The 24,102-nt window shown below is 40.4% G+C and overlaps 1 protein-coding gene across 21 annotated transcripts in view; it reads left to right on the forward strand.

Annotated features, from left to right (window-relative positions):
- Window positions 1-24,102, forward strand: part of celf2 (cugbp, Elav-like family member 2) — a 236,789-nt gene that overhangs the window by 20,681 nt on the left and 192,006 nt on the right. The window lies entirely within an intron of this gene.

Consider the following 24,102-nt stretch of genomic DNA (forward strand, 5'->3'; position numbering starts at 1 on the left):
TGGTATTCTTCTGCACATTTACTCTCTGTCACATCCATCTGTCCTTTTATCCATACATTTGTCCCTTCCTTCATCCGCTCTGCTCTGCTTTAAGTACCAGGAATTTCACTGCTAAAAGGTTAGATCTCTAATATTAACAATAAAAACAATAATGTAGTATCTTTCCATAAATGCATATTCCTTTAAATTCATCTGAAAGACAAAAGATATTTAGTTTTGTTTAACAAGATGGATTTATGCGATTGCAGTCCTAATCTTCTTAGGTACTACACAGCGCCTAGATTCAATTTCAATGATTTTGAAATGGTACAGCTTATTAGTTAGGCTTGCAAAAATGTTTGGCATATTCTTTCTTAAATAGTCGTCCTACGTTGTTCCTCATGTTGCATTTTTTTCTATTTTTCTATCTCTTATATTCACATTAGACTAGTAAATCTGTGACCCCATGAGTGCATTGGGCTGCTAAATCGATAACAATCCCTATTTCATTAGAAACAGATGTGGTCAGAGCTTGGTCAGCTTTTTATTGATCAAATAAAAAGCTGTAAAGCACAACCTTGTCATTTTACTGAACCAAAAGTAAATGACTGCTTTTCGCAGTAATTGCATGCAAGGAAAAATACATGCATAATGTTCCCTTTTCAGTGAGGATAAATGTTGAATAAATGTGAGGATAAACCAATATGTTACTCCCTTATATATATATATATATATATATATATATATATCACTGAGAAAAGGTTTAGTTGATTTAGAGGTACATTTCAATTTAAAAAGATAACACGTAGAAGATCAGATGTTCAGTGTTATTTTTGTTTGTTTTGGGTACTTTATACCAAAAATAGTCTTGCTTGAGCTACATGATAATAAGATTTTTTAAAAATGCTCAAGTAAGCTATAATTCAATTAAATGTTATTTATATAACGCCAAATCACAACAAAAGCCACCCTAATGCTATAACCAATCACTAATCATAATTGGGTTTAATTCTGGAAATCTGTCCCATGTTTCTTTGTTCTGTTTCACTTCCATGTAGTCATCTCAGGGGTTAAGCCTGAAGTTTTTATAAGTTGCTCAGTACTCTTGAAAAATCCTGAACATTTGCTTGGGGCAGAAAGGGTTTTTATCAATAAAAAGTTATGCAATAAATGTCAAGGGAACTACATTTGTCAGATAAATGACATAGCGACATTTACAGCCAAGAACCTTCGGTGAAATGACTGTCCACTGCAACCTCCCCAGAAATGTCAGTCGCCTTTGTGGTTCATCTAACTTTACAGTGATGGGTCAAGGGAGGACAAGAGATCTGGAAAAGATTTTCACTGTGCCTCTTGGTTATAATATCTGTTAAATTTATTTAGATGCACTGAATAATGAAACTTGACTTCTCTTCACATCATTGTCTCCGCCGTGCGTATATTTCATACAGTTCTTGGTTTGGGGTGCAGTTTGTTTCCTGTATCTTTTATTTGCTATTAGGAAGTAATAGCAAATAAGGTCTCCCTTGAAAAAGAGGTTTTTAATCTCAATGGGATCTTCCTGGTGAAATAAAGGTTAATAAATAAAGTAAGTATAAAGAAGACAACTTAAACCAAATCCACTTTGGCTTAATTCATTAATTTGAGAGACGTAGTTCTTTTTAAAAACTGAGGCTGTCACATAAGCTTAAAAAATATCTATATCTCAGAATGTGATGACTTGAATCACGTGACATTAAAATACTAATTTAAAAAAACAACAACACATCCTCTTCTGTACGTTAACCTCATTATTAAATACCATTTAAATCCATTTTCCATTTATGGTACTAAGTTAACAGTGAATGCATAAATAATATTTTGTATTACACTTGCAATGGATTTGTGGGTAAATATAAGAAAGTAAGTTTTATTTATACAACACAATTAAAACCAAATTGCTCTACCGGCTCGTTTCTAAATGTAAAATATCAAGCTTATATTTGGCCAAGAGTCTGTGATGTCTTTGTTGATTAGGAAGGACTAAAGTGTAAGAAGCACACCCAGGAACTGAACAACATTTAATGCTCTGAGAAATTTAATTCCAATTTCTCGAAAGTTGTCATTCACTTGACATCTTGGCTCTAACAATGCTGCGTCAAAAGCAATACGATAACGTCTTCTTTTCATCTCGAGGCAACACTCCTGTATCAGGAAACCTACAGCATGTACGTGTCATCTGTTTGGCACTTTCCCCCCTCTTAACTGTATGCGGCCTCCTACATGTCAAATTGAGCAAGCACACTAGAGACGCTCTCATAAGGTCTGGAGTGGGGCTTGTCCACCAAGTGGGGCTAATTATGCAAATCCCTGCTTCATCCTCATTGGCTGGGGTCAGAGCTGTGATATTAATGATTAAGGAGCGATGAAGTGACAGCAGAAGGAGACAGAAAAAAGGAACTGTGTGGGAGTGTGACAGACTTTGAGAAAAAGGCTCTTCTTTTCACTTACACAACTCATGCACCAATACGATGAGTGTGGTGTGTTCATTTTTCTCTCTTCAGTCTAACCATGTTTCTGCCTTTCTGGGCTGTGTTCAGCGGGGGGAAGAATCAAGCCTTTTATCTCTCAGCAGTCAACACTTCCCGTTTCCACAGCGACACACTGCTGCATAGCTGCAGCATCTGGGTTGTATCCGTAGCGACCCCGAAACCCTGACAAGGCCTAATCTGAAGTTACGGGCGGCAGCATGGCAGATTCTGTTCTGTGTGTATGATCTTTTACCTCTGTGCTCAAGAGGAACAAATACCTCCACAGAGATTTAAAAAAAAAGAAAAAAGATGAGCACATTTCATCAAAGGAAAGGCATTTACTGGACTTCCAGATATGACTCAGACTTAAAGAGTACAGTCAACAATTACAAAGGACTTATTATTAGTTAATAAATTTAGATAAAACTACAATGTGTTTCACATAAACACTGTATCTGATTATAAAGCTAAAGATTTTAGCACATGGGTTTATATTGACTTGCTTTTTACTTTTCTTTCTTCTTTTCTTGTATATTCAGTGCAACTATGAGGTTAGAAAAGGATCACAGATTTGCGTTATCTCTCTCCCTCACAACATTTAGGCTGCATGGCAAACCATGAAGCCTAATGTTACACAGTGTGCTAAAATATGATTCCAAGAGACCATAAACAAGTGTCCATATGTGACAAGTTGGAAGTGAGACCCATCCTACCATTGCCATTACTCTCATGTGTCCTGGCGCAGATGCAAAAGGAACCCTTTGTGCTCATCTTTTGGATACTTGCGGCCTGTATTTGACACCACAGGAATGAGGATTGGCAGAAATGTACTGCTAATCACTGGGATTCTGTGTGTAGGAAATATTTTTTTACAGCTGGAGACATTTAAAACATCTACCAACTCTGTGTTAGATAAAGTCCCATGTTCCTTATCAGGAAAATCAGGGGGGGAAGAGGAATAACATGTCCAAACAAGACCTAAAAAGTCACACAGCATGGCTGACAGATAATTCACATGTGATCTAATGCTGCTTATATTACAGCGTATGTGCCCAACATGTTTAGATGTTCAGTGATTACATAAAGTCAAAAATTAGCACGCATGGCTACAAAAGCTTTAGAAAAATCCTTAGAGTACAAGCTAGCAAGCTAGAAACGGACATATTGGATTACTCTACTATTAAGAAGTAATTTAAGTGGCAGCTGAAGGCAATAATTTGCCATAGCCACAAAGATGACTTTGGTCCCTGTGGTTACAAAAGTGCCAATTTCCCTAAAATCTGGAATAAACCTATTTATTCTCGTCATTCTTCACCTCATAGAAGTTCTAGAAGCTGAACCACGACTGTGGTTGAACATGTGTTAGCAGATGTTTGTGATTGTTTTAATAGTCCCGTCCCTCGGATCCTTGAGGGCATCTGCATCTCATTTCACAAGTGTGTAATGCGTTTTCTGTTAAGCTAAGTCATGCAGGGCTCGAAAACACGAGTATAGGATCTCTGAGTTAGCGTCATTAGCTAGCAGCTGCTGAAACCAGAGCTCCGCTATGAAACCAACCGAACCCAGAGAGACCAGAAACTCTGCCAAAAGTACAGCAAGCCAAACCCTCCTCCTTCTACTTACTCTCTGTCTGTCCTCTCTCCTACATCCCCCTTTTTTTCTTCCCCATTCCCCAAGCATGAGCAATTCACAGTTAATTCAATTTTCCCTCAGCTGGGCTCACATGGGACAGCATTGGAATTCCGGTTTGTCATGATAAAATGATTACACGGCATTGTGTTTCTCCGGGCGCCTCCCAGCGCATTTATTAGAATCTGTCAGTGTCGATGTAGATCGGCCAGCCAAAGTGCCCGTCTCCTCCGCTCCTCCTCGCCACTCCGCTTCCCCTTCCCTCCCCGAAACTGGTTATTCCTTATGAAATACGTCGCTCCTGGCAGACGCATAATCTGATTACATCCGCTAGATTAAAAATATATTGAATTTTTTCCCCCTCCTCTCCTCTCCACTTCTCACGTTTTTAACCCCTGTTTCTCAGCCTCTACTTCTTCCTCCGGCCTCTTTCTTACTTTCCCATCACCAGGCTCCCACAAAGGACTAATTTCTCTTTCCAGTTACTTTGTTATATTGGGTTTGACTGATGCCAGTTCACCAGCACTTTTATAATGAGATAAGGGACAGTCATATCAACCGCTCCCAGTGAGACAGATGATGATGATTGATATATTTTATCATTAATATTAAAACTGTGATTGAGGTCTCAGCTTTATTTCAAAAGTTATTTTGCCCTGTCTGGGAACAACTTTATAAGAAGAAAGTGTTTCACTTTATTAACATGTCATATGGTGGAAAAACAATGCTTTGTCAAAACGTAGGTAACTTATTTTTTATAGTCATGCAAGCAAACACAGTGATCGCATGATGCCACAACATATTGTTCTTCTTTTAATTGCCATCAAAGTGAATGGAGCCAGATGGATTTTGTGATAACATGTTATTATTTACAACATATGCTATCTGGTGTATATAATGTGCTTAAAAAGATCCTAAATATGCACTTATAAGTCGAAATTTCAATAAAATTATTAATACAAAGTTCCTTATTGTTTATTTACCACCATTTCAGCCATGACTAACACATCTATAATACGGCAGTTGGGTATGCACCAATTTGATTGGTCACTCAAAAAACTGGCTTAGATAGGAGCAAGCTAATCAAGAGCTACGCTAATAATCTTTGGTTGATTTGGAGCACTTTGAAGATATTTCCTGCTACAGTAACAGTTTTTCTTTGCGTCTTTTCCATAGTCGACACGTTGGTCAAGTAAGCTACTGTAAAGCTCTGAAAATGATGCTTCCCCAGTTGGTTTAACACTTGTTATGCTAACATAGCATGCTGTCATCAACTGTAGATTAATGTTATTTCACTTCAGCCATCTGTTGTCAGCCTCACTGCAGGAGGAGCAGTGTGAGCGATGGTAATAAGTGACAATAGCAAGCACCTGAAATTAGACTGGTGCAAATAACTTTGCATTATGCTAGTTATTTTTCCATGGTTGTTTGTTATTACAATGAAAATACCTATATTCTCCAATTTTACAATGTAGGAAAAGCAGTTTTAAATTCCAGCCTGATGCTTTCTTACATTACTAAAACTCGACCGTGACCCTAGCATATAGTTGGATTTCTTTGCAGCCACTCCTGGCACCCTCATCTCCTCGAATCACTTTTCTCTCCTTCCCTTTTTTTCCCTCCACCCTCCCCATCGCTCCTGTCTGGATAATATTACAGCTTATTATTTTTCATATTTCCATCCCTCCCTTTTCCCATACCGGCCTGTCAGTCAAGCTGTCATGTGTGATTTGGAGCTGCCACTCATGCTCTGGGTTTCGGGTACCGGGGTCCGATGGCTTGTTTACTGAGATGTGACTGGAGGTGTCACGCTGAATAAGCCCACCTCACCCCTCCTCACTCCTTCCTTTCTCCTCTTCCTAAAAGCCCTGCTTGGCGCTAAGAGGAGACCCCTGTGGGTGTGAGGCTTGGGTGGCTTGTGCCAGGTGGGATGTGCCATTGTCGATTTTGGGTAGTGGGTTCAACGTCCGTGCGGCCCCAGGTTGCGTGTGTGTGTTGTGTGTGTGTGTCATTCTCTCAGCCAACCAATTACTGTCCTGAGGAGCCGGCAGCTGTCGCCACCATCGTCTTCTCTTTCACCGCCATCACTCTTCCTCTTCCTCCTCCTCCTTTATCCCTCCTCTCAGTTGACAGCAGGGAGTCAGAAGGGAGTCTCAGCCCCGGGTCCTGCTCCCATGGGGAGTCATTACACCACTGTGGGACTCTCTCACACACACAGAGCAACACACAACTTGTCTCCTCTGTCTCTTTCTATCTATCACTATGCCACTACATCCTTCAATTAAGCCCGTGGCTTTCGCTTTGGGCATCTGATGCACATTCATATGAACACACACATGCACTCTCATCTAATCCTAATGTTCCTTCTATATTTGTCATTACCCGCTCCCCAGATGGGGCTCGGTCCATTGGGTTTTGTATATAATAGAGCCTTGGTGATAGAAGCAGAGTGTATAGAACTCACACCTCATCCTCCTCTCATTTATTGTTTATGAAGGAATTCTTCAGAAAGCTTTTTTGCTCGTTTTTTCAGATACAGATGACACAGTGGTGGTATAAATGTGTGTTGCCACCGCAGTGCCGTGCCTCCACAGTCCTCCGCTATCTATCTCTCACCACTCTTGCTTTATCTGGGACTGTAACACAAACCAGATTGGCCTTATCATGCGTCTCTTGCCACACACACTCCAACCTAGCATGAGTCTTGCTTGCTTGCTTGCTCTTACATGTAAACACACATATACACACGCGCTGCCGGAGCTTACGCGTGCTATCAGTCACAATCTGTGAGTGGATATTCCAGCTATTTCACTTAACCATGCAGGGTAAGGATATTGGCAGGTGGAAGGGGGAGAGAAAAGAATTTGGAAGAAGTGTGGAATATTTCACTTCAACCATGAATTCTGTGTATAGATAAGGGCGCCTCACTCCGAGTGTGTAACTGTTTGTACATACGTTCTCGCATGTGTGTGTCGGTCTTGTCGAGATTTACCTCCGACATACTCGTTAATCACAGAATTCATTAGTCACGAGTCTCTAATTGTTTACTTTCCCCTGCGGCAGTACTACACAAGGTTGCTGGCCCTCCCTATTACAATTTTGGAAGAACATAATGGCAAATTAATTTTCCAGGTAGCTCCGATTCGATTAGTCATTTCTGAGTACACTCTATTAGCTGGGAAATTGCGCATTTGGAAGTCAGAATGGAGAGTCTGAGTTTGATCGCGTCGCTTACCTGGAAAAAAGACAAAGTAGCAGAGACTGAGTCAGGAGTCGGAAAGGGACCCGGTGAGGAAGAGAGATGAAGTAATGAGCCTGAGGGATGAGTTGGAAGAGAAGTGGTCTGGTCTGCTTTGAGTGGCTTTAATGCAGACACAAGCACACAGTGGGAAGATAAATTGATCCATTAATAAAACCATAATCTACAAATAAAGCCAAATTGATTCACTAATTAGTGGGTACACTGCAAGTGATTCAGCTAAAACAAGACAAATAAAATGAGCAATAATAGATGTTAAATAAAAGCCCACCAAGAAGTCTTTTTATGTTAGGCTTTACAGCTTTTAAATGCTGTGTAAAAAGCCTTTTGTAACCTGTTTTGGCCGTGACTTTATGACTGACTGTGTATGGTGTTAATTACAACACAAATATTTTGAGATGCGCTTGTTTGACCAGCACAAAGCTTTCTTTTGACAAAATCTAAATCACAGAATAGAGATGTCATTTATGTATTTTGTGACTCAGAACACTAAACACCTGCATTGAATGGAGCTGTGTTATGCCCGAGTCATTCAGAACATAACAAAAAAAGAATATACGCACAAAGATCATAGCCTGAAAAAAGGAAGAACAAAAGAAAACTAGATGCTGACCAGCATGTGACTTAAATTAGGTACGACCACAGGACAACACAGTCAAACCAAAGTAGGAAAAACAACAAAAACAAGCTGGGTCCCTAAAAGACATCGGCCTTCCGGGAGGAGAAAAAGCCATCTTGAAATGAAACCGCTTATATAGGCTCCCAAACATGTGAAGTCATACCCTTTATTAAATGAGAGGTGCTGTTAATTAGGACAGGTCCACCACAGTTTTCAGTTCCATAGATGTGGCCACTATAGGAACCCTCTTTTAAATGCAATCCACTGTAATTAGAGATAAATTGGGTCCAATCCAGAAACTATAAAGGACCTCTTGTGGTCGTGTGAAGAAGTACTCCGTGGGTAAATGTGATAAGGGTAATGTAGCAGAGTGGTAGGTTACAATCCAGCTAAGTCTTTAAAGAGAACTTACCCAATGGTTGAACAGCTCTTTTATTGACTGCCCGTGCTACCTTTTCAACCCGGTGACTCAACCAGTGACTGCTGATTCACTAGATTAACCAAAAGTGATGCCCTGTTGTTTCGGGGCCTTTTTAGCTTGCTGGAGATGAGGTCTTTATGTTCGAGCTTTGTGCTTTTTGAATGTCAGAAACTAGACTGTAAAATAGCTCCTGAATCAGTCGGAATAATTGAGTGTCTGCACGGGCATGCACACATGCTTATGCTTTCAAACATGTATATCACAGCTGTATTGTTGTGTCATGGTCGGAGTTGCATGCGGATGAGCTAACGGAGGGTAATCTGCGCTTCCAGGCAAACGAACAGGCACAAGCACGTCCACTTCTTTCACAACACTGAAACACAGGCGCAATAGACCCGATCACAAGTGAACTTACTTAAACTATGCATTATAGATCAACACACTCTGCCTCTCTGTCTCACAGACGCACACACACACATATATGTGTACACACATTCCTCTTTTTCCTCATTTCACTGAATCTCCACACACGCTCACATGCTACATCACAAATGATGGGATTTAAACATCAACAGTATGAAATATTCATGTGTCAGTGCCAGCCGCTCGAGCAGAACTAACACCAAGGGGGATTTGCCTTCAGATCTGAGGATACCACTGCATTCATCCCTCTCTCTCTCATTCCCAAACTCTCTCTCTCGCTCTCCCCTGTTGTGTTGCAGCATTCTGAGCCATTGTCACGGTGTTGTGTACCAGTGTGTTCCTGAGCATTGTTCTACTTTTCTGTGATAACGCCTTTCCGCTCTCAAGTGTTTTTTGTATGTCTGTGACTTGGGGGGGGGGGGCAAAGAATGACACGTCCTCAACCTTTTTTAAATTTTTTATTCTTAGCTCAAAATGTGGGAAAGGTGGGTGAAATGGACTGACTAGAAATCAGAACCTGAGGGGATGACAGTGAGTTCGAGAGATGCTGGTCAGATTGGATTACCCTTGATAAATTCAAACATGGCATACTGCAGAGCCAAAAGTCTTAACCCTATGAGCTTTAGTTAAATGCATTCACCCATTTGTCACTGGAAACAGTGATATCAGTAATTTGTATCAGTCCAGAACTGCTGTTACTAATAATAATGATATACATTATAAAGAAAACAAAGAGCTCTAGCAGCAGTGCTACTTTCCTTCAAATGGGAACACAACATTAAAATGGAGTTGTCACAAATGCAATAAACATAGGCAGAATCAACATATGTCATTTGATAAAAAGGAAAGCAAATTTCCTTTATTTCATCAGTACAGTGCAGCCCTGACTACATATAGAAGAAACAATCATATGTTATAGCTCCCAGTTGGTTCCCAGTTTTGGGAAAACAACCAGCAGCAATTTTGGGCTATTGTGGGAATGTTGGTAATGATGCCTTTGAATCAGTTGTGCTGCTATTTTTGGTAATTCGACGCAAGGGTCATTTGTAAATGGCATAACTAAACTCACTGAACAAAAATAAGCATTAAAGACAACAGGAAATGGGCCATTTTCTCCCTCAGTGCGGTGTAATTTCTGTGGAAAAAATGGGATTTGCGACCCGATGCAACATAGTGAGGAATGATGCAAAAGTGTAAACCAATAAAGTGCGAGTTCTAGAAGGAACACTTCAATCATCGAAGGCTGTGAATAAGAAATTTGCGATGGTTTTATTGGTTAGAAATTAGGTTTACACCAAGTAGTCCAGGATAACATCACCATTAAATATTCACTGTTTTCCAACAGGATACAATGTTGTTTTTTTCATCAGTGGAAAATTACATTGCTGTTGAGCATATTAAATGAAAGAAGCGTTAGACTCAATGCTGCACAGTAACTTATTCATAAGTGCATTATCAGAGCTTGTTTTATAGTTTAAATTACTTGCAACAACTAGGTTATGAACAGGGTAATTGAGGCTTACAATTACAAAAAATCTAAAGAGAAATGTCATTCTCAGACCACTGCAAAATGAGGATGTGCACGTGCAGACAGTAAAATCTCTAATGGGCTCAAAATTGTTAATAATCTGTGGTGTAGCAGAGAAAAACCATTGCTATTAAAATGTTGCTGAAAGTTTCTGCGGAAGCAAACTGTTTAGAAAAGTTTGAGGACTGGTGGAAAGAAAGTTGTAGAGTAAAAGACGTAGGCGGTATAAGGTGTAAAAGTTTGCAAGACTCTTAGATTACTCAGTGAAAGCAAGTGTGATGAAGTATACGGAGATACAAAGACTGCCAATGGGGGGGACTTGGGAGTCAGATATGGGTCCAGTGGTCATCGTTCCTCCTGAGATTCATCCCTTTTCCATTTAAAAGATGTGATTACACCGCAACAATGCGCGCACACACTTTTACACACGCTTTGCTGGCAGTGGTGATCCAATTTAGGAGGTTAGAAGGGAGGGATAAGGAGATAGAGGGAGCAAAGAGGGGAGTGGAGGGGTGGAAGGCAGCCATGTAAGAGATGCAATGAAGGAGAGGGGGAGAAGCGCGTTCTCTCTCGCCCTCCCTCCCTCTCGTTTGTCATTCTGTCTGCACCGTATGCAGATGAGGAGCTAATATGATATCTCTGCTGAGCTGATGGATGTTTAAAATGATATGGCAACCCTGAGCAGCCTCGCCGCATGCTGCCTGCCAGGGATGGTGTCTCTGTGTGTGTGTGCGTGTGTCTTTGGGAATGTGGTGGTTTGTGTGTGTCAGTCAGTGAAAACCATATCCTAATCACTGTAGCAATGATACTTATGCACTCAAACACTTCCATTCATTTAGCTCAACATTAAAGTGGCTATAACCTATATTTTACGCATAGCCATATATCAAACGAGGATGTGAAGACAATGTGAAAGGAGCGACTGGTAGTGATGAGGCTGAAGAGAAAAATCACCCAAACCAGCAGCTTCTTTTAGCATTGCATAACTTTGTAGTAGGTTTCTGTTTCTGTTGTTTAGCATTCCAGTTCATAGATTCACTGTTTTTGGTTTATTCACACCTCATGGCATCAAAATCAGTGGCACAAAAATGCTGTAATGTCACTAAAAAAGAATGAGGCACCCATCAAAGGATAATAATATTATCATTTATTAACAGATCAACTTCCTGATTCAACTTTGATCAAACTTTATCTTACCTTTATCACAGTAAATGCCTGCAAAGGGCTAGCACGTGCATACATGACTGACGGCCAAAATCGCCCCACGAGATCCTAAAAGGAAAACAAAATAACCTGAAAAAATCAATAAGAGGCGGCATTAGGCAAAGGAGTGATGAGATGAGTGACTACAATGCTATTTAAATGAGTGACTTAGTGCTATTTAAATCAATACAGGTGCAATCAGTGGCCTCTGCAGTGATGCACACCAGACAGTTGGCCAGATGTTGGCTAGCTTAAATGCTAATATAGCAGATTTTCTTATATCTTGGTATTGATTTCAAACTCTCAAGGGCTCCATATTTTTCTTCTCTTACCTAACTTTTATCTGTCACTTAGTGTGACCTCCTCTGGAAAACTGATTTTAATGGACTTTGTCCAATCTTTGCTAGAGATGAGATGTTTCGAAATGTAAGCAGTCCGTCAGTGAAATTTGGAATCCTGCAGCAATAAAAGATGGATGCATACCAAGTAAAACTACCTGTTAACTTAGAAGCGAGTGGCTGGAACAGCTACTAGTGGCAGCGAAGGCTACCACTGACTGACAGGGTTGGCTAAAGGGTTGCATACATATACAACCAGGTCCAGGAATTCTAGCTGTCAGCTCCAAAATGATGGGAGATGAGGTAATTTCACTGTATTTGGATGGAGCTTCTATGATTGCTTCAAAATACAAGTAATTTCTCCTGTCTTCAGATTGTTATTTTCTTCCGATGATAAGTCCACACCAGCCAAAATATTCAATATTTGATGGCAGAGATCAGGAAAAAACTTCTGCACAAACAAAGAAGCCAGAACTGACGAAATAAAGGATATTTTGAGTTTGTTATTTCTATACTTTTATGTAGTATTTGTAGAAAATAGTAGAATTTTTTTAGCTACTGTACAACTACAAGCTCGGTAGCTTAGCTAGGAAAATGAGTAGACTAGCATGCTAGTTTGACTCTTTCTCAAGGTCCCGAATGACAGTGGCTCATGGGATTGTTATCATGAGCTCACCCAGCAAGAAGCAAAGATTATAAGTAGTGCATACATTTGTGCACTGTTGATGACTGTACATGGAAATCCTTTGGACAAGATATTGACATGCACAAAGATATTGACATGCGCGAAGCCTGGATTGTGCAGATAGGTACTCAGTCAACGCGTATAATACGCTCCAAGAAATCAATAATAGTTGCTGGTCAATGTGAGGCTGTTAAGAAAACATTAATATCGACAAATTGTAGTTTTAAATATGCAGCACGAAGTGCATCAGAATTTGTGTATTTGTTCATGTGCATATTTTCATCTTGTCATGGTGGTAATGAGAAGTGGGGGTGGCAGCGGAGAGTGAGAGAGGGGTAGCAGGACTGATTGGATTCTCCACAGACTTCATTAGTTAAAACAAAGCCAGTTGTCCATTTGGGCTCTTTCACAGCCTAATTGATATTGATTTACTGATTTGCTCAAGGGTGATTTAAAAGCATGTTTGGTGTTATCGTCAATGCTGCTTTTCCTCTCTCGCTCTCGCTGTCTGTCTCTCTGAATTCAGTAGCGCTCCATCTTTCCGGTAAGCTCAGAGTAAGGAAAAGTTGGCTCCTCTCTTTAAATCACCATTAACAGCCACCTCCGCCCACTTTGTCATTTCATCACCGTCACATTATTTTATGACATAATTGAGAAGAATTGAGGGAAATTATTCTCTTTTCTACCTAATTTCCCTCCATGATTCAGGCTTGCCAGTGCAGCAGATTAGTGAGGGTTATCTTTGTCATTGTGGACTGCATGGACCGATAGATCATCAACATCCTCGTAACTGCATAATGATAGTTATCATAAATGGTTAGTGGTTGGCTAAGTGAAGCATTGAGATCAATGGCTGTGGTGTTAGTGTTAGAATGAACAAGGCCTTTTATCATATTGATGGATGGCAGGCCTGTCTTTAATGTGACATGTTATGATCATATCAATTTGTCCTCAGTTCTTATCGACATCGCTTTATTGCCTCTCCGTCTCTCACAGTCCATCGCCCCACATTGTAAATTCAGACCTGAAGTGGCAGCGTGCCACAGCGCTCCATAAACCGACCATTTCCCGTCCTCTGCTGTTTTTCTTTTCTTCTCTCTGTCTGGAATCTGCTCTTTCCGTCTTTTTAATCCACCCAATTTCAACTCTGTTTTGATACCTCTCTTTCTCTGTTTACTGTCTCTCTCACCTTCCTCCTTCGCAGGCATCGACAGACAGCCCGAACGAAAGAGTGAAGGAATCAGACTGGGATTAAAATGTAATATCAGACTATTAAAGAGATTAGTGTTTGACATTTCACCGTCTGAGCTACCCTCCAATCTGATGAACTGGCATTCGTGATATTGATTTATTCCCCGTCTTCTTTTATCGGTCCACATTCACATGGACAGCAATAGATCTGATATGGTGGCCTTTTATGAGGCACCTTGTCACTGGGGCCTTAGCGCTAAGTAACAGCCAACCGACTGCCAGGAATGATTGTTTAGGAGAGTGAAGTTTTTTCATCGAATCTGTAGTTTTGAAAGACCATAAGTGACCGATTTCACTTTCTCAAGTGGACAAAAGCAAGGTCTTAGTATTGAAGCTGTTAATGAAAGCTTCAGGTATGAAAGCCACAAAAGAGCCTTTAATTATTTCCAATTATGACAAACCATCGTTTCAGCTCAATTACGTTGGATATCCGTCAAGGCTAACAAGGTAGCAGGACGTGATTGAGGTTCCTTATTATGCTCTCTGTCAACACTTATATTTTCTTTAGTGAACACCAGAGACTTGCAATAAATGGAGAGCATTTGTAGCGCTTTCTTAAATAACCTTCCATTCAAAAATATTTGTGTCTATTTCGTTTCGCTTCCTCAAGCTCCTCAAATGTGTAGCTCTGCACGGATGCATCCACTCAGACCTCACATCAGTTGGTTGATGTTACACCTCGAGTGCCTCTGCAGGATTTTCAAGAACTAAGAACGCAATTTATTGAAAATCATTCAAAAGAAATGGTTAACTACCCATTTAACCACCGTTAGAGTAACCTGTTTTCTTGAGGTGACTGCAAGCTGTATAAAAATGATAATGAAATGAAAGAAATGTGTCACACTACTCATTATACTTTCAGGTTGCTCTGTAATGTTAATTGTACATGTAGTTAAATTACAGTAACTCCTAACCGTGTAGTGTGTTACACCCAAAACAAGTATAATTGTGACAAAATGTGAAATACTTGTCATGTGCTTTGATGTGTAACATATTTCACATGGCAGGCTCACATCTGCCTACACATCTACAGATTAATTATATCAACATGAAAATGCTGGAAAATTCTGTCAAGTATAAGTTAGTATTGGTTGTTAGGAGACAACATCTAGAATTTTTTTTAATGTGACCTAATCATATTGTAACATCTCACGCAAACACAAAACATGGATTGAGTTAAAGTTAGCATTTTCTATCCATGGATGCAACTTCCTCCTCCTCCTCCTCCTCCTCCTTCTTCTCCTTCTTCTGCTTCTTCTGTACAGACATGCTCCTGTTGGTGTGGTGAGTGAGAGAGGCAGAGAGAGAGACCTGGACTTTATTTCCCACTTTCAGCTTAGGGAGAAAATAATGTAGGTTGTGCCAGTGGGAGAGCACCAAATCACGGTTAATCTAGTAGGCATACAGCCATGAATGATTTTGCATAACCTAATTAGTGAATGTAAATGGATACCAGCTGAACAGGTCAAACAGTATTAAAGTGTATCATTTGCCTCTTTGGTTCTTTTTACATTTTTAAAAAATAATTTATAAATCTAATAAATCAGCTGATCGGTTTTCTGTGTGTAAAAACTTTAAATTAGCTATCTTACCTTAATTAGGCACAAAAACGAGCGATGGTTGTAGCTCATGTCTGAAAACATCTGGTTTTCCGGTTACTAGAATCGGTGAGCTTCCCAGTTTCTAATACAGTGGTGGAAATCCTGGTTAACTTTAGTGTCACTGGGTTCATTAACTAGAAGTGTGTCCAAAAATCCCATTTTGGCACTGAAGATGTAGTGAAAGCGGCACCTTCGGAAGTGCATCAGCGGTGAGTGCTGCATTAGCGTGATGAGCAAAGGTCACCCACGTTGTGAGCTCAGTAGGATTCATCACGACTGCAGCTACATGTGTAAAACAAAGTGAAATAGCACGGAGCCTAAAAATAGCTCTTTTAAGTTGCTTCTAAGTGCTCATGGCTTGTGTGGTGTGAAAGCTGTTAGGTTAGCAGTTACAGTTGTGCTGCTTAACGTGGATGAGCGTGAGCCAGATCACTGAAAAACTTTGCTGAAATGCCCTCCGTGTGGAGTGGTGTGAGATGGTTGTATTTATAAAAACCCGAGAGCAACCTATAGAAGTGAAGACCTGTGAAATGTTTTAAATTAATGAAAAATATAAGCTTTGAGTAAGGAAAAGTAGATTTAATTAGCTGTTATACTGAATGTTCTTCATATAGGCCTCCTCCTCACATCTAATTCCCCCCCTCTATCCCATTTCCTGGAACCTTCGTCCTTCCGCGTTCACTTTGCACCATCTTATCATCCGGCCACCTGGTAATGGCCTTGCGCTCGACTCCACACACACTAGCATTGTGTCCGTCGCCCCAATCAAAACCTTAATGCATCTCAATTTAACCACTGTTGTAACACACATGCACCCCCTCACTCTCTCTCTCTTTTTTTTCAGTCACTCACTCTCACTGAGACACACACACAAGCACACACACACACATGTATGCAGCCTTTATTCTGTTGTGAGGAGCGATGGGGTCGAGGAGTGTGGCATCAGTAATGCGTGACGCATGCCTCCATAACGCCGGCTTCATTTGCATGTGTGAGGAGGTCCGGGCTAATGGAGCTGATCTCTTGTGCTGTTATTAAATGGGGAAAGAGATGGAGAGAGGGGTGGGGGGAAGAGGTGGGGTGAGGTGGGGGGGATTATTATTAAAGAGGAGGAGGGAGAGACAAAAAGAGGGGAGGTCTTCTCTTGTCTCCCAGAAGCGTGATGGATGATTCAGAAGCATCTCCTTCACTGAGTTTAGTCTCCTTAGTTGCTGTACAGCTGTACACTAACATACAGCAAGTGTGTGTGTATGTGTGTGTGCCACAACCAGCCTGCCTGCATACCCTTTGACTATCACAAGGTAAATGAAGCCTAACACACTACTGCCACTTCTCCCTTTGTTCACCCTTTACCACTCAGGTCGTTTCTCTCGCTGCATTTAAATGTCCTCAATATGTCACAAGTGCATGCATGAGCGCATGCAGTCCTGTCAACACACACTCATAAATACAGGTGCACACACACACAGTAAATGAAGTCTCTTGGGGCACTTGTTTCAAACCCTTTGTAACAGCACACACGTGCACTGTTTTACTGCAGTATGTTACAGTGTAATTGCAATTTTCCAGCAATTCCAGCGCTACACTGTAAAGTAACAGAACTAAACTATAAAATAATGTTTGCTAGAGCATTCATCTTTTATAGTTTACACACCGAATTAATGATCATTGTGTTTTAGGTTTCACCTTTATATGCCAGAGCTCCATTATGATGTGCTAAATCAAAAATGTGCAGAATTTGCTGCTCAGCAGTGGCAACAGCAGCCCCTGTGGCTACAAGTGGTAATTGCAGGATTCTGGTAAATTCTGTTGGGCAAGTTGAAGGTTGCAGAATGCAGCTAATCATTCAAACAGTAGAAACCGGAAATTGTTACTGGCAGCTGATAAAATGGCTAAATGAGTTTGCAAAACATTTCTCTCATATCCTGTATGAAAGGTGGATGTTTCTTCCGGGTCTGAAAAGTGAAACTAAGGTCCCCAACCCTAAATGCAAATGACAAATGTTTATTGATAATGAAGCAAGAAGCTAGGCCATAGACTGAGATTTGGGAAAGGCCTCGCTGAGAGAGTCCCTTAAAACCTTTGAGAGAGGCTGGAAGTGGGGCACAGAAAGGAGAACGAATGGGTGTGTGGTGCAAGTAGGCATTTATAGGCATATGACTGAAAGGGAAGTCTGTGGGGTGTAGTCCAGCTACTGAAATTCAAATCTCAATAAACACTTTCCATTGAGAGTTCTACGATCAAATCAAATACTAGCATGTCTGCTTTGTTATCACCAAGCCTGGCAGTATCTACATCCTCTGCTCTTCCTCAACAGGGGAACAAAGTTCATTTGGAAAAAAGTTCCTCATGTCTTTTATGTGTATGTTTAGGGGCCATGTGCTTATTTACTGTCCTGTGTCTGAAATTGGCCAATAAAACTGAAAGAATAGCTGACATCATCATGCTGACCTTAAGCTTAGCGTACCGACTGCCCCCATGTACACCACTTTCTCATGACTCTGTACTGCCAGGTCTTGTCCCAACAGTCCCTGCTGCAGTACCTTATGTCCTCTTAATCTGCCAGCCTCTGCTCTCAGCTTCTTCAGGACCATGACCTTAGTGTTGAACTTTTTCTCAGGAGAAGCTCCTCTACCTTATATAGAGCCAGAACATGTGTTGTAGGGAGGACTGGGAATGACAGAGGACCCTTCTGGTGATGTACTGAGGTATAACAGGGTATTATAATTTCTTTAACAAACAGCACATTACATATGTGAGACTGTTTGTGTTGAATCCATGAGCTATTCATCTCTTTAGATGTCTATTAAAGAAGATAAATGCAGTTTATCTCACTACCCTTTAAAGCTTTACGTGGTAAAGATTTTTCTGTCAAATGTGAGAAACAAAAGCATTCTTTTTATGTTACAGTAACCACACATAACTAGTTTTATTGTCAGGGGTTCAGGGCATAACCTTGTTTTTCAGTACATAAATCTGTGTTATGGTGATGTATTGCCCCAAATCTGTCAGGATGATCAGACATTTCCTGGAATATCTTTCGACATTAACTTTGTATTTTCATTCAAATCTTTAAATTAGTTTACCCAGACCATAGTATAAAAAGTATGCTTTTGGAACTATCAAATGTCTCATCCTTTTATTTTGGCGATTCTAAAAGATTTATCATTTCCATTCATTGCTGGAATGGTGTCATCGGTCAGTTCCAGTTTTGACTATGGATTTTTTTTTTTTATGGTAAAATATTGTAATGAAATATTCACAGACCTTCTCAAACCACTCCTGCTGTTCAGCCAGCATCTACATTGTCCGTCCACATGCTCAAAATCTTCAAACAGATTAGTTTTGCCAAAATATGGTTGAATGCTACGCTTCTTCCAGCATTTCAGGGATTTTTAGGAGTGTGATAGCATGAATCAGAAGCGGTACGTTTAGCCAGAAATATGATTTTCTTGGAACATACTGGGGGTACAGATGGACAACAGAGGACTGGATTAAGAAGGAGGAGTAGTTTCTTTGGACGCAGTACTTCTTTCTTTTAAGCCTTTTAATTCAAGTGTCGTTAAAAGGAAGAAACCATTCAGCTTTACAGTTTTGAGGGGAATATTTCTTGATCAACTCAAAATGCATTGTTTTAAACAGTTCCACACACAATAAGACACTAGAATCAGGATCAGTGTTTTTATTAACCCTTTATTTGTGCTATTCTGGACACACCTGAATGCAGCGTCAGTCAGACTGTGATTAATGAAACAGCATTTCATTGGTGTTGCTCAGGTCTTGATGCCATCCAGTCCCCTTCCCCCTTTGGCACTTTGGCACGGCCATCTACCCGGCTCATCCTCCAGTGGGAGAGTTAAGATCCATCTGGAGACAGCCCAGCAGCCTGTATCTGACATCATCTTAAGACCTGGCACTGTTTTTCAGAGTGACAATGGCTGACTTAGAAACAGACGCAACACACACTTCAACACTTACACACACACACCGGCGATGGAGATAAGATTAAGATGATGAATAAAGTGCGAAGCCTTAGGAAAGTGTGAAAGTCAAGTGTGGGAATGCATTTATCAGTGTTTAAAGATGTGTGTTAGGGGTGTGTTGATTGGCTGGGGATTGTGGGTACAGCTTGTGAAGCGGGTATATGTGAAATGCACGATGGCAGGTGAGAAGGAGAGAAGCGTTAAAACGGAAAGTGTTAGGATGACACAGATGGGCTGCTGAGAGGAGGATGAAGCAGGGGAGAAAAACAAGAGACAGCTAGCGATCCTCCTGGGGCTTTTAGAACAAGCAAATATCAAATTGATTTACTGTAGTCTTACAACTGCTAATGAGACAGTCGGCGCAAAGGTAACTGACAACAAATCTGATAATAGATTAAAGGTTTTTTTTAAATCTATCAAGCTGAAATGCCAACTATTCTCTTGTTTTAGCTTTTTAAATGGCTGGATTTATTTTTATTGAGTCTCCATAAAATATAGATGTGACTGTGGGGCCTAAGAAGTGCACAAATGCCACATAGCTGCATTCTTTCCAGCAGCCAGTAGGGTGAGACTCCTTTGGTTGGCAGTAGAAGTCAGATTGTGTAGAAGTCTGAGAAAATTAACTTTCCTGGTGAGTTTAAGGCCTCTGTGTGTGCTTTAGAGTTTCATTTAACACAATATATCTTGGCTTGGAACATTAGGATTACATTTAGAAAATGGGAAATGAGATTTTTAATCTCAATGAGATTTTTTTTTACCTGGATAAATAAAGGACTAATTAAAAAAAAAGAACCGGGTGTGCTTTAGTTATGGGCTACTTTTACCTCTTACCACTCTTTCCACTGGTACCAGGTTGTACCTGGTACTGGGTACTGCTTTTTTAGCACCTGCTCTGCCGGAGTTCAAAGCAAGCTGAGTCCGTGTCAACAGACTGCACTGCCAGCAATTGGCCCGTCAGTGGCATCACTCAATGAGTCATGAGAGTCACTTCTTAACAAAAATCGAAACTGCCATTTTTGAAAGGAGGATGACTCAATGACGAAAATGAGTCTGGCAGTCCCCGAGTCTGACGAAAAGGTGTAGACTGAGCAGCATGTATATCATCCGTTATTGTGTTGTGTTTCTTTCGCATACAAATGACGTTACGGGACTTTTGGCAATGTTGCTATAATGACCCCACCCACATTAAGGTGAAAACAACCCAAACTGAGTAGAGTCGAGTCAAGTAGGTACTAGTAGAAAAGAGGCATTTATGATTGGCAAGTCGCTACCAATCATAATCATAATCGCTACCAATCATTAGAAGCTCTGGTTACTACCAGAGTCAGACCCGAACTGCCAAAAAGTTCACATTGGAGCACAATGGGTGCCCTCACAATGGTCATTCTGTGATTTCTATGACTGTGGCTTAAGTATTTTGGGGGCTTTCAACTGAATGCATTTCAAGATGCTGCCTTGGACTTAGAATGAGTTTGCAAGTACTTCTGAATCAGGCAGTATTTTACTGTGTGGCTGTTTGAGAAATACTGAATGTTTGATGCTGTTCAATAGGTTTGTTAAATGGCTCATACTGTCTCTCTTCACACAGCACTAATGCAGAAGCAGTGTGTAGCGGTGTGTGCTATGTGTGCATCACATCTTCTGGTAATCACAGTGTCTCCCAGTATCCCATGGCACGTGCCAGGTCTTGCCACCTGCTCTGTCTTTGCGTCGCCTTGTCCACTGATGCCCAGGAAGCCCCTCAAGTTTTCAGCTTTGTTTTATGTCTCTGCCAGGCCCTCAGCTGCGTGAGGTCTGCAGGAGTTTGTGCGTGGACTCACATACATTGCCAAAAAGCTGTCTGTCATTAAGCATGAGTCTGGCTTTTTTCCACCTGGACACTGTTTTCCCATCTGTTTCCATCCCAGTGATCAATTCTGACCCAAATTTTGTCAGGTTGACTTATGTAGACCAGCAAAGGGCACAAGCATTTCCAAAAAAATCAAGCCTAAAGCTTCTTGTTGTGTTTGTTTTCTGCAGAGAGATTTTATAGAGCTATTCTATTAATAGCTCTGTAATGGGGCAGCTAATAAAATTCTGGTGTGAGTCAGTCAGTGTGCTGGAAAACAATGAAAGGTTACAATACTATCCAGGCCTAAAGTGACCACTTATGCTGAAATAACACTCTTGTAGTAAGAATTTTGAAAAGTTTTCAAGTAGTAATCTGAAATTTCAACATTAACAAATGTGAATAATTCAGCCAAGGGATACTTAATGTTGTTTCCTGTCCCCGACTTCTTCACGTTGCCAGTAGATAGCTTGAAGTCACGCTGTTCCTGTTTGACAGACTGTCCTCAAAGTTTTTATCCCCACAGTCTCAGCAGAGACCACACTTAGTTAGCAGTCAACCCTGGAGCATCATTGCAAAAACAAGGCTAATGAGTGCTCGGCAAAATATACCGTACACTAGAAAAGAACTTTCAGAAACACCTTGAAACACTAAACACTGAAGTCAGAAATATAAAGCTTCTATATCCACCAGTTCTAACACCTGTGGATTGTTTGTGTTTTAATTCCATCCTGATGAAATTGGCAAGGACTTAATCATAATCAGTGTATGATATTTGTTTCAAGGAAATGTCTCAAAAGAGAGTGCATTTCCCTTTCAGAGGGAATATATATAAAACTAACAACAAGTGACAGAACTCTAGTAACAAACAAAAAGCTGTAGTAATCATACACAGTCCAAACTTGAAAGTAAAGCAACTTCTTTAAAGACTACTTGGGGTCAGGCGCTCCTTAAAGAGCAGAAACTGGCACTCCAATCCCTTAAAATAAATGCATGCAAAGTTACATTACTGAAAAACTCAGCTGCTTTCTTAAAAGGTGGTTACTGGAAATGGTGGCCTAATAATTAGTTACATAGGATCTCAGAAGAAACATAATAGGGATACATGGAGGTGGAAGCCTGCAACAATGTCAATGTTTTTCACAGATTTGAAGCATAGTAGAGGATGCATCATGGTTAAGGCTGCTTCGGTGTCTCAGATCCTGGATGCCTTGCAGCCACTGAACAATTGAGCCACATATTAGCTATTTGCCAATCTGTGGATCTCTGTGTTTGGCTTATCGCCATTTACGAGCATTGACGGTGTCTTGACGTTGCATAGTTTGTCCACCAGAGGGCACTCTGCAACTTTCCTGTTGGTGACACGTTGGGAAGCTACAGATTAACTAGCTGATCCAAGCAAAGTCTCACACTGTAAATGGTATTAAGTAACTAAGTAGAAAAAAAGTCAGAAAAATCTATGTTTCGCGTATCTGAAAAAAAAAAAAATTACTGGCCGATATATTGGAATATTGGATTTTAAAATCACCAAATATCACTGTTGGTATAAAAATTCTATGTGAGTCAGCTCTATTGTACAGTGAAATCCTAGAAGACCCAAAAACATAAGTACACAAACATCACAGTGGTTAAGGAAGAAGAAAATTCAGGTTCTGGAATATAGGAATCTGAATCCTGATGTTAACACGACCTGTAGTGGGCTGTTCAGTCCAGACATCCTAGACGTAATGATGGACTAAAAGATTTTGCAGGAGGAATGATCCAAAAGTCGTCTTTCATCATTGTTCAAGTCTCAGAGGCAACTAAAGACAACATCAGATGGAGGAGGATGGAGGAGTTACTAGATTAGAGTTCACGTACTTTTTCCAGCTAGCTCTGTGATTAATTGCTCAATGAATTTGATATAGATGTAAGAAGTACCACTATTATGTGTTATTAATTCCATCTAGATTGTGTTCTTATAAAACTGAGACTCAAATAAAGGCTAGACCGCCTCTTATTGATAATAATAATAAAATAATAATAATAATAATAATAATTATTGATGCAGAAACCCTGATAAAGGTTTCAAACTTTTCTAGACACATACTGAGTGTCAATGAAGTTTAAGCATGAGTCTTATAATTAAAGCATGCAAGACCCGTCTGCTTTATCCTGTTTTGGCTTTTGCTTCCCAGCTGGATATGGACTAAGTGAGAGGAACTCTTAGTTGCTTGACTGTGCTTTTAGTGTCATCATACTTTAATTGAACTTACTGTTATTAAGTTTAATTAGAGTCTTTATAACTGGCTGACTTTTTCTGTAATGTCTAAGTTGCGAAGCATGTTTTAACATCGAGCTGTAATATGCGAGTTAATAAATAATAAGAACCATGGAGTGTAAACATTTGGAGGTTATATATGTATGTAGATTTCAAAATATGAGAGCCCTGGTCGAGTTTTGTGCGTAGTAGTTTAGTTGTGTCTTATTTGCATCTGTGTGTATGTGGTGTGTGTACTTGTAAGTGCAGGCTGTGTGTATCTGATGTTCCATTTACCCTTTTTCATAATTCATGGCACTGGGAAAATGGACTGAAGCGGAGGTGGCTATCGTGTGTGTGTGTGTGTGTGTGTGTGTGTAACAGATGAGCGTTTTGTGGTTCTGTGGAGATGAAACGGACAAGAGTGCGTCTTTGAAATGCAAAGAGTAGTGATAGCGGTGATTGGCCACCGTGTTGAGGAGGAGTTTTTTTCCCCAGCATTTCATCATAACACACTTGCTCTCACCTCCCACCTCCCCACACACACACACACACACACACACACACACACACACACACACACACACACACACACACACACACACA

This window comes from Haplochromis burtoni, unplaced genomic scaffold (genome assembly GCF_018398535.1).
Source record: "Haplochromis burtoni strain Fernald_Lab_line unplaced genomic scaffold, NCSU_Asbu1 Contig_44, whole genome shotgun sequence".
Lineage (NCBI taxonomy): Eukaryota > Metazoa > Chordata > Actinopteri > Cichliformes > Cichlidae > Haplochromis > Haplochromis burtoni.